Here is a 10,730-nt window from a genome sequence, read left to right on the forward strand (position 1 = left end):
CATGGGCAAAACTCTTAATATCTTCCAGAAGGAAAGAAATCTGTGTGAGCACCTCAGATTTCTTCATTCTGAACACAGATCTAATTTTTTAGGCCAACTTAACAAAATGTCTGTCTAGAGAGCTCCAGAAAGAGCAACAAAAGTAAACTATAAATATTCAGCTCTTGATTTCAGATTTTAATAAATTATGAGCCCTGGGAGAAGCATTTTTTCTTTCAAATAACAACTGGCTTGATTCATTTGATAATTTGGTGGTATAGTGCTTGTCACCTTCTATCTGGATACAATCCATAAATCTCTGACAATGCTTAAAGATGAGACATCCTGGAGGAAATTGGGTCCAAGGGTCTAAGGAGGAGCAGCCACTCCTGGTGGAGGCACAGTCTGCATCTCTGTACCTGTGTCTGTGGCTGTAAATAAATCTGCCTGGGAAGGTCTGATGTGACACACGGTGCTGAGGATTACCTGGCCTGTTTAACAGTCAGGGAGTGCTCAGGTGCCAGCCCCAGCTGGGGGACGGCAGAGGCTCCCGGGTGTGTCCCTGCAGCTGCCAGCCCGGACAGCGCGCCCAGCTCCGGGGGCACACCTGGGCTGGCACACCTGGGCTGGCACACCTGGGCTGGCACACCTGGGGTGGCACACCTGGGACACCTGGGGCTGGCACACCTGGGCTGGCACACCTGGGACACCTGGGGCTGGCACACCTGGGCTGGCACACCTGGGCTGGCACACCTGGGACACCTGGCACACCTAGGCTGGCACACCTGGGGCTGGGCACACCTGGGCTGGCACACCTGGGACACCTGGGGCAGGCACACCTGGGACACCTGGCACACCTGGGCTGGCACACCTGGGACACCTGGGGCTGGCACACCTGACACTCTGCCCGCTGTGCCGCTGCCTTAGGTCGCCAGGCTGGATGCAGGGACGCTCTCGGCTCTCAGGGAGGTGAAGCCAGAGCAATTTAAGTTAAGTTGGGAATTTAAGTTAATTTGCACCCCGTTGGTGTCCCCCAGGACACAGCCGTGACCGCGGCCGGTGTGGCACCCCCGGGCCCTCCTGTCCTGCTCCCTCCGGGCCCACAGCGCTCCGGGGAACCAGCAATAAATCATTATTGCCCCAGTTTAGAAATTGTCCATCGATGTTCGGTGCTCAGAGGCGATTCCCGGGTGGGTAAAACACGAGCGAGCGGAGCTGCCCCGGGAGCCGGAGCGCCCAGCGGGGAGGAGGGCAGGGAAGGCTGGGAATGGCAGCTGTGCTCACACAACCCACGGGAAGAGATCTGGGAAGGTGAATGGCAGGGCACTGACTGTCCTCTGCTGTCCCCTGCTGCCCGCCGCTGTCCCCTGCCCGTCACTGCTGTCCCCTGCTGTCCCTCTTGTCCCCTGCAGCCCGCTGCTGTCCCCTGCTGTCCCCTGCCCATCACTGCTGTCCCTACTGCCCCTGTTGTCCCCTTCCCGCTGCTGCCAGCTCCTGTCTGTCGCTGCTGTCCCCTGCCCGTCGCTCCAGTCCCTCGCTATTGTCCCCTCTGTCCCCTGCCCGAGGCCAGCCCCGTGTCCCAGCCCGGTCCCATCTTCCCCAGCTCCCAGGGATGGCTCCTGTCCCCGAAGGCACACGCTGCCTGTGACAAGAGTTTTTCTCTGGTGACTTCGAAATTATTTAATCTAACTTCAGTCTAAGCAACATTTCCTCCTTTCTTTAGCTTAGCGCCCACCCACGGGGCAGGGGAAGGGTGGCCGCGCTTCCCCGCAGGCTTCACCGACTGACCTTCCAGGGAGGGTCAATTATTTTAAGATCTACCCCAAATATATTTAGAAATTCCAACAAATAACTTCTCGTCCAAAATAAACGCTTCCCAGCGCTGCGGGGTTTACCACACCATCACCCCACACTTCAAAGTGAAAACACGAATAACTAACCACAAATGTGACTCTCGCACTCCACTGAACGCATCGGCAAAATTTCTCAGGGAACCTTTTCCTTGAATAGAAACCATCAGATTAAATTCTCCCTGCTGTTTTAAGGGGGGGAATTCAATTTACCCGCAAAGATTATTAAACACTAACGCAGCTCTAACTTCGGGAACCTGTTTAAGAGTGTTTGTTTCCAGGAAAGAAAAGCCTTTTGGAGTTAAAATAACGAGTTGTGTAAGGAGTGACTTAGAGAAATACTACAGAGAGGAATCCCGGAGCATCCATCACTGCTCCAGGTTACTGGCGGGGCCATCCAGCCCCTCTCAGCTGTTAATGAGGGAAGGTCAGCGGCTTTTGTGTGGGGCACAGAAAGGATGGGGCTGCACTTTAGCACTCGATTGGCATCGTTAGTGCTTGTGAGGGTGGGCAGAGGGAGAGTCCCGCAGGGTCCCGCAGGCATCTCCAGCATCCCCTCGTTCCCTGGCATTTGCAGTTGGGAGCAATCTTAGCACAGGTTCTGGCCCACGCTTATTTTGCATCTTATTCCAAGCTGTTGCTGTCACCCCTCTCGTTCCAGCCGGTGCCGCGGCGCCTTTGGCTCCGCACGCTGGAAATGCGCGGGCAGCGCCTTTTCTATGGGACGATGCCAAATCAGTTTTTCCAAATACCGAATTCCTCTGGGTGTAAGGAGGCTTGCACTCCTACCAGCACACTCACTCCGGACACGACAGAATAATGGGCTGCTGCCCTTTGGGGGCACAGGGAGGGCTCTGCCCAGCCCAGGGCAGCCCGCACAGCCCGGCTCGGCTCCATCCTCCACCCTGCAGGATGCAGGGGAAGCTGCGGGGCTTTTCCCTCCTATCTCTGTCAGACACCGTGCTCTGTGTGCCCGCCTCATCAGACTCCCGGCTCTTGGGGAATTTGCTCTTCGGGCTGATCCCGAGCTCAGCCCGTGATTAGGAGCACTTTGTTCGGGCACTGCCTCTAAAAGCACAAAGGTTCCCAAATCACCTCGCCTACCTCTGAAAGAGGAAGATGCGGGTTACGAAAAAAATTATCTAAAATTTGGGCTGAAATGCTCACGTTTACACAATTCCAGTGTGTGAAGCTTTAAAAAAAAATAAGGCAAACAATTACACAAATATTGCTAAATACCCCATATAATAATTGAGAATTAGCAACGCCGCAGGAATCCGTGTACCTGAAAGGCCTTTTCTGTCCCCTGCCAGCCCACTTTAGGGACAAATAGTTGGTTGTTGTTCAAATGGGGAGATTAGGGGGAGCTGGCAGAGGCAGGAATGTGGGCTGTTAAGCAGACATCTCCCATCCATCCTGGCTGGGGGCTGGGCCAGCAGCTGCCCTCCCCCCGGCGCCCTTCCCACACAAAATTCACCTTTCCAGCCCCAAAGCTCCCCTCGGACCCGCGGCCTTTACAGAGCTTTAGCTCTGCATTGTTTTCAGCTTCCACCGAGATGGATCGTGCTTTACTCGCTCCTGAGATTGCGTCCCTGTGCCCGCGCTGTGCCTCGTCCTTCTGTTCCCACTGGCAGCATCCCCTCGCTTGATATAAAGGGACTTTTTTTTTTTTTTTTTTTTTTTTTTTTTTTTGCTAAAATCCTCCTGCAGCAAGGGGGACTCGCACACAACACCTGGCAGGAGCTCCTTGCAGGCTGACTCTGACTGTCAGAAATTCTTGTCAAGGCAAGGCTGCCAAGTTTTAAGCACAGCGTTCTGTCCTTCCCATTCCTGCTGAGCGCTCAGATGTGCTTAAATCCCTCTTGGTGACTCTTGAAGTATGCATGTGCTCAGATATAGAGTATTTGTCATTGTGCACACTAACTGTTTGTGTCAGTGCCATCGCCTGTGGGCAAAACAATGAAATTTCCTTTTCTCCAGAAGCGGGAGCAGAGATGCCCCTCTGTGAGCTCCTGTCTGTCTGACATCAGAGAGGGATCCACAGATTTAAGGTGCAACATCCCGAATTCGAATGGAGCACCTTATGGTCCTAACTGGGCTTGGTTTGGTTTTTTTCATTGTGCAGCTTTACAGCTGTGTCTTTCTAATGAAACAAGAAAACCAAACCAGACCCTGAATAACCAATGTCGTGGTAAATGCTTCAGGAGCAGACGTTCCCGGGATAACCAGTGAATGTGTTTCTTCCTGGGTAGAAATAATTTTCAGAGACCTTCATGCTGCAATTTCACATAAAACCTCTGTCTAACACCTGTTCAGGGGAGCAGAATCTGCCCTGAGGTGGGGAGGAGGTCAGGGTGCAGGGAGAGGGGATGGATGAGCTGGCCTGGCTCGGCTCAGCTCCTTCTCCTCCTTCTCCTTCTCCTTCTCCTTCTCCTTCTCCTTCTCCTTCTCCTTCTCCTTCTCCTTCTCCTTCTCCTTCTCCTTCTCCTTCTCTTCTCCTTCTCCTTCTCCTTCTCCTTCTCCTTCTCCTTCTCCTTCTCCTTCTCCTTCTCTTCTCCTTCTCCTTCTCCTTCTCCTTCTCCTTCTCCTTCTCCTTCTCCTTCTCCTTCTCCTTCTCCTTCTCCTTCTCTTCTCCTTCTCCTTCTCCTTCTCTTTTCTCCTGCTCCCGCTCCTGTTCCTGCTCTGGCTCCTTCTCCCTGTGCAGCCTCCTGGGCCCTGTCTGCCCCTCCAGGGCCGGCGGGATTAGCTGGGAGCCGATGCAAACCGCAGCCTGTGGCTTGAGCGCAGGGAGGAGATTGAAAAGGTGCGCACAATAACGCTGAGTGCTTTGGAAATTGCGGCCATCAGCTCAAATTAGCATTAAATCGCTGCCCTGAGCAGCGCCCGGAGCTCAGAGCGGGGCGGAGAGGTATCTGCATCCAGATCCCTGCCCCCAGAGCCCAGCATCCAGCATCCAGCTCCCTGCTCCCAGCATCCAGCTCCTTGTCCCCAGCTCCCTGCTCCCAGCATCCAGCATCCAGATCCTTCCTCCCCGCATCCAGCTCCTGCCCCAGCTCCCTGTGCCCAGCTCCAGCTCCCCCCGGAGCCTTCAGCAGCCACAGAGGTCCTGGCTCTGTGCTTGGAACACTCACACCTGCCCCCACTTTCCCACCAAGGTACTAAACGTTCACTCTTTAAAGAAATAAATATTGGCCAGCGGGCACTGAGACATGAAACATCAAGTTCCACAATTCGTAATGTTCATTTATCTTTTGGCATTTTTCAATAGTTACAGCCCCTAAAGCAGAGTGATCTCAGAAATTCCCTAACCCCCAGGGTCAGTGCCCTGCTGAAGTGCAGCCTTGACGAAGCGAGAAGGGTCTGACAGAGGAGTTACATCAGCCCCTCTGTAATCTCTGCACCACTCCCTCTGTCACCCCCACATCACTCCCTCTGTCACCCCTACACAGCCCCTCTGTCACCCCCACATCACACCCTCTGCCATCCCTCATCACTCCCTCTGTCACCCCTACACCACTCCCTCTGTCACCCCTACGTCATCCCTATGTCACCCCCACATCACTCCCTCTGTCACCCCTACATCAGCCTCAAGGTGTGGCTGAACCAAAGCCAGCCCAAGGCCTAGACCTGCATGGGGTCCTGCACTCTCAGTTCTCAGGGATTCCAGCAGTGTGTGTACTTGATTGCAGAATGCTGCTGGATGGGCAGTGAGAGCACACTGTGCCTCTCCTCGGGGGCTGCAGGGCACCCCAGGCTCCTCTGGAGCCCCCCAGAAAGGGGCTGAGCTCTGCCTGAGCCCAGGGAGGGGCTGCAACTCACCTCAGCCCTCCCAGAGATGCTGGGGGAGCTCACCTGGAGGGGACACAGCAATTTCCTGGTGCCCCAGGCCTGCCTGGGAGCAGCAGCACTCAGACCGTGCACTCCAATCTTTTTAGGAGTCAGATCTCCACAGTGGAGGAATGGCTGCTCTCTACAGGGGGAAAGAGCCAAAGAGATTAATCTTCTTCGAGGCACGGAAGCATTCAAATAAAATTCATCACTTAGTGAAATGGCTGCCATTAAAGCAATACCCTCTGAACCTCATGAGAGTGGTTTTGCTTCAAGCACAGCCTGAACTGACAATTAGGAGACCTGTGGCTGATGTAACTGGGACCCCAAGGGGTAACAGAGACCACAGGGAACTCAGTCAAACACAAGAACAGGAATTCCAGGACTGGAATCCCCATGAAACCAAGACAATCCTATTGGACTTCCCTACTTATTTCTCAGTGAATCCATGGCAGTCCTACCACATCATTTTTGGAAGTGGGAATCACTCAGGAGCCTCAGCAAAAGTGCACAGGATTTTTTTGCTGTTGGACAAGGAGAAAGCAGAAATCAGCAGTGCTGCCCTGCTGTTCCTTAGTGCCAGGATTGTGCTGACCTGCAGTGCTGACCAGTGGGGCTCTGCACATCCCTCTTCTCCTGGGAGCTGCACAGGAAAGGCAGGGAGGGCAAGGATGGAGAGCACCCCTCTGCCTCATAGCACAGCTCCATATGCTGGGACAGGTTGCAGAAAAACATTGAACTTTATTTTACAGCTATAGCTGGAACAAGGTTTAGGAAACAAAAGTAGCTCCACTTTAGAAAATTGGAAAAGTGCCTCCTTGGGAATAGGGCTGCATTAGCAGGGTGTTTTGGCTGATTAAGTGAATTTACATGCAGATTTTGCTGTTTCAACAAAGTAAAAAGAAAAGATTTTTCATCCTTCTTGGCTGTTAATTTTTCCAGAATTTGCCTGCCAGGGTAATTGTTTAGGATGGCGAGTGATTAAGATCTGTTTTGCAAACAGAACTATAATGAGGTTTTAATATCTGGCATTTCCACAGCAATACTCTCAAATCCCCATAAGATAAAATACAGTCAGGAAGAACAACAGACATCTCCTAGGTTGTCACCAAGAAGTTTCTGGCTTCAGTGCTTTTGTGTGGTTTTCAAAAAAAAAAAAAAAAAAACCCAAAAAATGAAAGGAGATGTAAGATTATAATTATCCATGATGGCAACACAATGCTCATAATGAGAAAACAATGCTCTTGGACTTCTTCCACCCAGGGCAGCACCCGCCTCTTCCTCTCTGCATCCCTCTGAGCAGCTGAATTAAAAGTGAAACACGAGCTGGAGGAGGAGGCACGGTGCCCATGGGCAGGAGGAGCAGCCCCAGCCCAGCTCTGGGCCCGGGCCAGCCCAGGATTTTGGAGGATATTGGATCATTCTTTGCTCTGACAACAGGAAGCCCCAGACAAGGCATTTCCCATTCTTGTTCCAGATTAAATGAATGGCCTTTAAAAGAAGGCATGTCCCACAAAGAAGTGGTTTTAACGAGTGCTCTGTGGCTCTCAGCTGAGCACTCCTCATGAGTCAGAGCAGTGCTGCCCATCAGGGCTTCCTCCTGTTCGTGGCACTGACCATGGGAACACCTGCACTGCAAAGCCCCCTTTGTCTGGGGCTCCAGCACTGGTGGTCCTTACCTGGCAGCACCTTACCTTTAGACCCAGCTGCTGCCCAGACCAAGCATTTATATCTCACTGCAGTCACAGAGGAGGGAGAGGAGGGACCATCCCAGCCCTGCTGGGGTCTCACCTCTGAGCTCCCACCACCTCCAGCATGGCTGAAGAGATTTCTGCAATCCTTGATGCCCAGGGAGAGCCTCTACCAACTCTGCCCCTGCTGTCTCTTACTGTCTCCTTTATCCTTTCTCCCACCTCATCCTCCTCTGCAAACCCCTTTTCTTCCCAAATCCCTCTCCCTGCCTTAACCCTTCTGACACTGTGTCTCTAGAATAAGGTCTCATGTTCAATACCACAATTTACAGAGCAGCTGAGACTTCTCCCAGCCATTGTGTCACAGCCTGACCTATGAGAAGACAACTGATGCTTTCACTGCTGCCCATTCCCTCTTCCCCTGTAGACATGGATCCTGGCTGCCTCCAGACTCACTGTCCATTAATCAATGCTTAGCTAAGTCATAAATAATCCCTTTAAACTCTTTTTGCAAGTCTTAGAACTACTCTGTAAACTTTGCTCCAGTGTATCTTGGAAAGAACCTTTAAATGATGCAATTATTGCCCGAATTTTTCATGGCTGCTCTGCAGAGAGGGGACATCCATTGGAACAATCAGCTTTCATTGGCACCACGTGGGAAATGGGACAAGGAAAAGTTAGATGCTCCCCTCAGGTTCATCAACAGCCTAGAGAGAGGTGCAGTTCCTTGACCCTGGTCCCATGCTGCCCCCAAAACACGTGGCAAGTAGATATCCATCTCTTTAGGAGGATTGCCATGCTGATCTCATCACTGGCATCTCACCCCCTGCTTTTTTATCTCTAATTATGTACTGACACAATTATCCTTCATTACAGAGAGTGCCCTGCTGTGCACACACAGACAGGGAAACAAGCTCTGCACTGCAGCTGGGCCATGCTGGATTCTGTCTGCAGCCAGATTTGCTACCAGCATCCTCTTTAACCATTGAGTGAAACAGAAACCAGGGAGGGAGGTGGGGTTTGTTCTCTGGATAGAGCTGCCCTGGTGTTGTAGTTTACAGTTCATCCACAAAGATACAAATTGTTTTCATTTCTTCTCCCTTTTAGCATTTGCTGCAATATTATCATTAGACATGACAGAAATGCCATCACTAAAGCTTTCTGCTCAGTTCAGGGCACTTTCCCATGTCATCTACCTGTATTTATTTCTCCTTTGCAAGGATATAAATAACAAAATGCGTGACCTGAGGCAATCTGGGTATGGCAACCACTTCTGAAATCACCAGATGGAAATCAGTCAGATTCTAACTGCACAGGAGTGAGTCAGGATCCCTGGCCTGACGGCTGCCATGCACTGGGCCACCCATGGGTGAGATTTTGGAGAGGAGAGGGGACTGGAAGGAGGCTGAGGTGGATCCCCACCCTCCCAGTCTGCCCAGACAGCCCAGCCTGGCTGTTCCCAGTGCCCCAGGCTGGTGCAGGGCACAGTGAGTGCCTGGCCAGGCTGTCCTGCCAGGCTGCACACAGCCAGGGGACCTCAGCAGCTCCCTCCTGCCCACTGTGTCCCCTGGCACCTGCAGAGGGGCCAAGGGCTCTGCTTTAGGGGTGCCCAGGGTCTCTTGGGTGCCTTCTTGTGCCTCTGGTTACAAAGAGCCCCAGCCCAAAGCCTTTCACTGGCACCTGGCACCTTCACACACCAGGACATCTGGTGACAGCAGTTTATTTGTCCAAATCAGTCATAGGCCAGTGCTTAAATAACAATATTTGTATTTTGGTTCCTATTTTCTTTCATCTTCACTTTTGGAGCCAACCTGAGAAAGAAAGAAAGTTCCTGGTGTAGTATAAACCTGTTTCAGCAGCTGAGGATGTGAGCTTTATGTCTCATACCAGAAGGGAGCTCCTCTGCTGTCAGGAGCTGCCTTTCCTATTTAATTCAGTCCTCCATTCTGCTGCCAAGGGAATGGGTTTCAAATTCCTGAATTTTCTTGGATGAATGGCTAGACCATGCTGGTTTGCAAACTTACTAAAAAAAGGAGGCAGTGCTGTGTTTTCATTTGTTTGTATTGTTTGAAGCAATTTGATATGTTCCACAAATAAAGATATTCTTTGTTTTATTCTTTGCATAACAGTAAAAGAAGTTTGAAGCTCCAGATGAAGCTCCAGAAAATCCATCAGGAATTCCCCAGCCTGGTTTTTAATCTGTGTCACCTCACTGTGAGTGAGGTGCTTTGTGACTGATTCATATTTTGATAGTGCTGCATTTTATGTGCCATTTATCAGGTTTTGGCAGCATCAGAAAAGTTCTAGTGAAACGTTTTTGTGGAGGACAGAATGGGAGGAGGACTGAATGGGAGGTGGACAGGAAGATGATTCTCCCCTGACTTGGTGGAGGAAATGAAAGATATCTCCCATAAAATAGAAGTGAATCTGAGTTCACAGGGATGCAATGCAGTCTGCCTGTGGCTCTGCCATGTGCTCTGCTCAGAAACCCCATAAAATCTCCTTTTCTTTCTTTTAGACTCGAGAGAAGCTGTATAATATTTACACCCTTCTTGAGCAGAGCAGAGGAGTGAGTCATCCCAGTTATCTCACCAGTGCCTGACAGCAGCCCCTGAGGCCCTGGGCAGCATCCCTGATGCAGAGCAGAGCTCCAAAGGAGCCCAGGGGCAGCCTCTGGAGGAGCAGACCCAATCTGGCTGCTGGGCAGCAGTGACACACACAAGCAATCCTGCTACTGCACAGTCTCTATCACTCTGCACACTTTCTTGATTTGGGGCACACTGGTAGAGATTTGAGGACTCTTCAAGCAGTTTTTGTTTTTAAAGGAACTTTTGGGCGAAGCCCAAACAGCTTTGGCTTGGTGAGTCAATGTTTCTTTCAAGCTTTTCACCCCATTTGCCACTTGATTGGTAGCAAACTGTACTTCAAGGATTTAATATTTTCATATGATCCTCGATGTTATTCCACCAGATCAGTGTAACATTAGTCACCAGGCAGAGCAGAACCAGCTGGAAAACAGCACAGAAGCCATGTGTTGCTCTTGTTCAGAGTTCAGAGAAACACTCAGACACAGCTCAGCATCCAGCTCTGTCACTGCACCTTAAATTGATCTTTTGTTCCTAATCCTGCCTTCTCTGGAGATAACGTCCAGTGAAATTGCTCTAACTTTATTTGTGTAGGTCTAATGCTGATCAAAGATCAGGATACTTTCACATACAGAACATTATGAGATAAAGACCAAACTTAGAACCAGAGAGGGTACAGAGCATGCCATGTCCTCTCATAATGAGCTGTGACAGGGAAATGAAATTACTTGTCTAATACTTCTGAATCTGGGGGGACTGAAGAGAAGTTCCAAATAGGTCCCTGTGTTACTTTGCTC

This window comes from Agelaius phoeniceus, chromosome 16 (genome assembly GCF_051311805.1).
Source record: "Agelaius phoeniceus isolate bAgePho1 chromosome 16, bAgePho1.hap1, whole genome shotgun sequence".
Classification (NCBI taxonomy): domain Eukaryota; kingdom Metazoa; phylum Chordata; class Aves; order Passeriformes; family Icteridae; genus Agelaius; species Agelaius phoeniceus.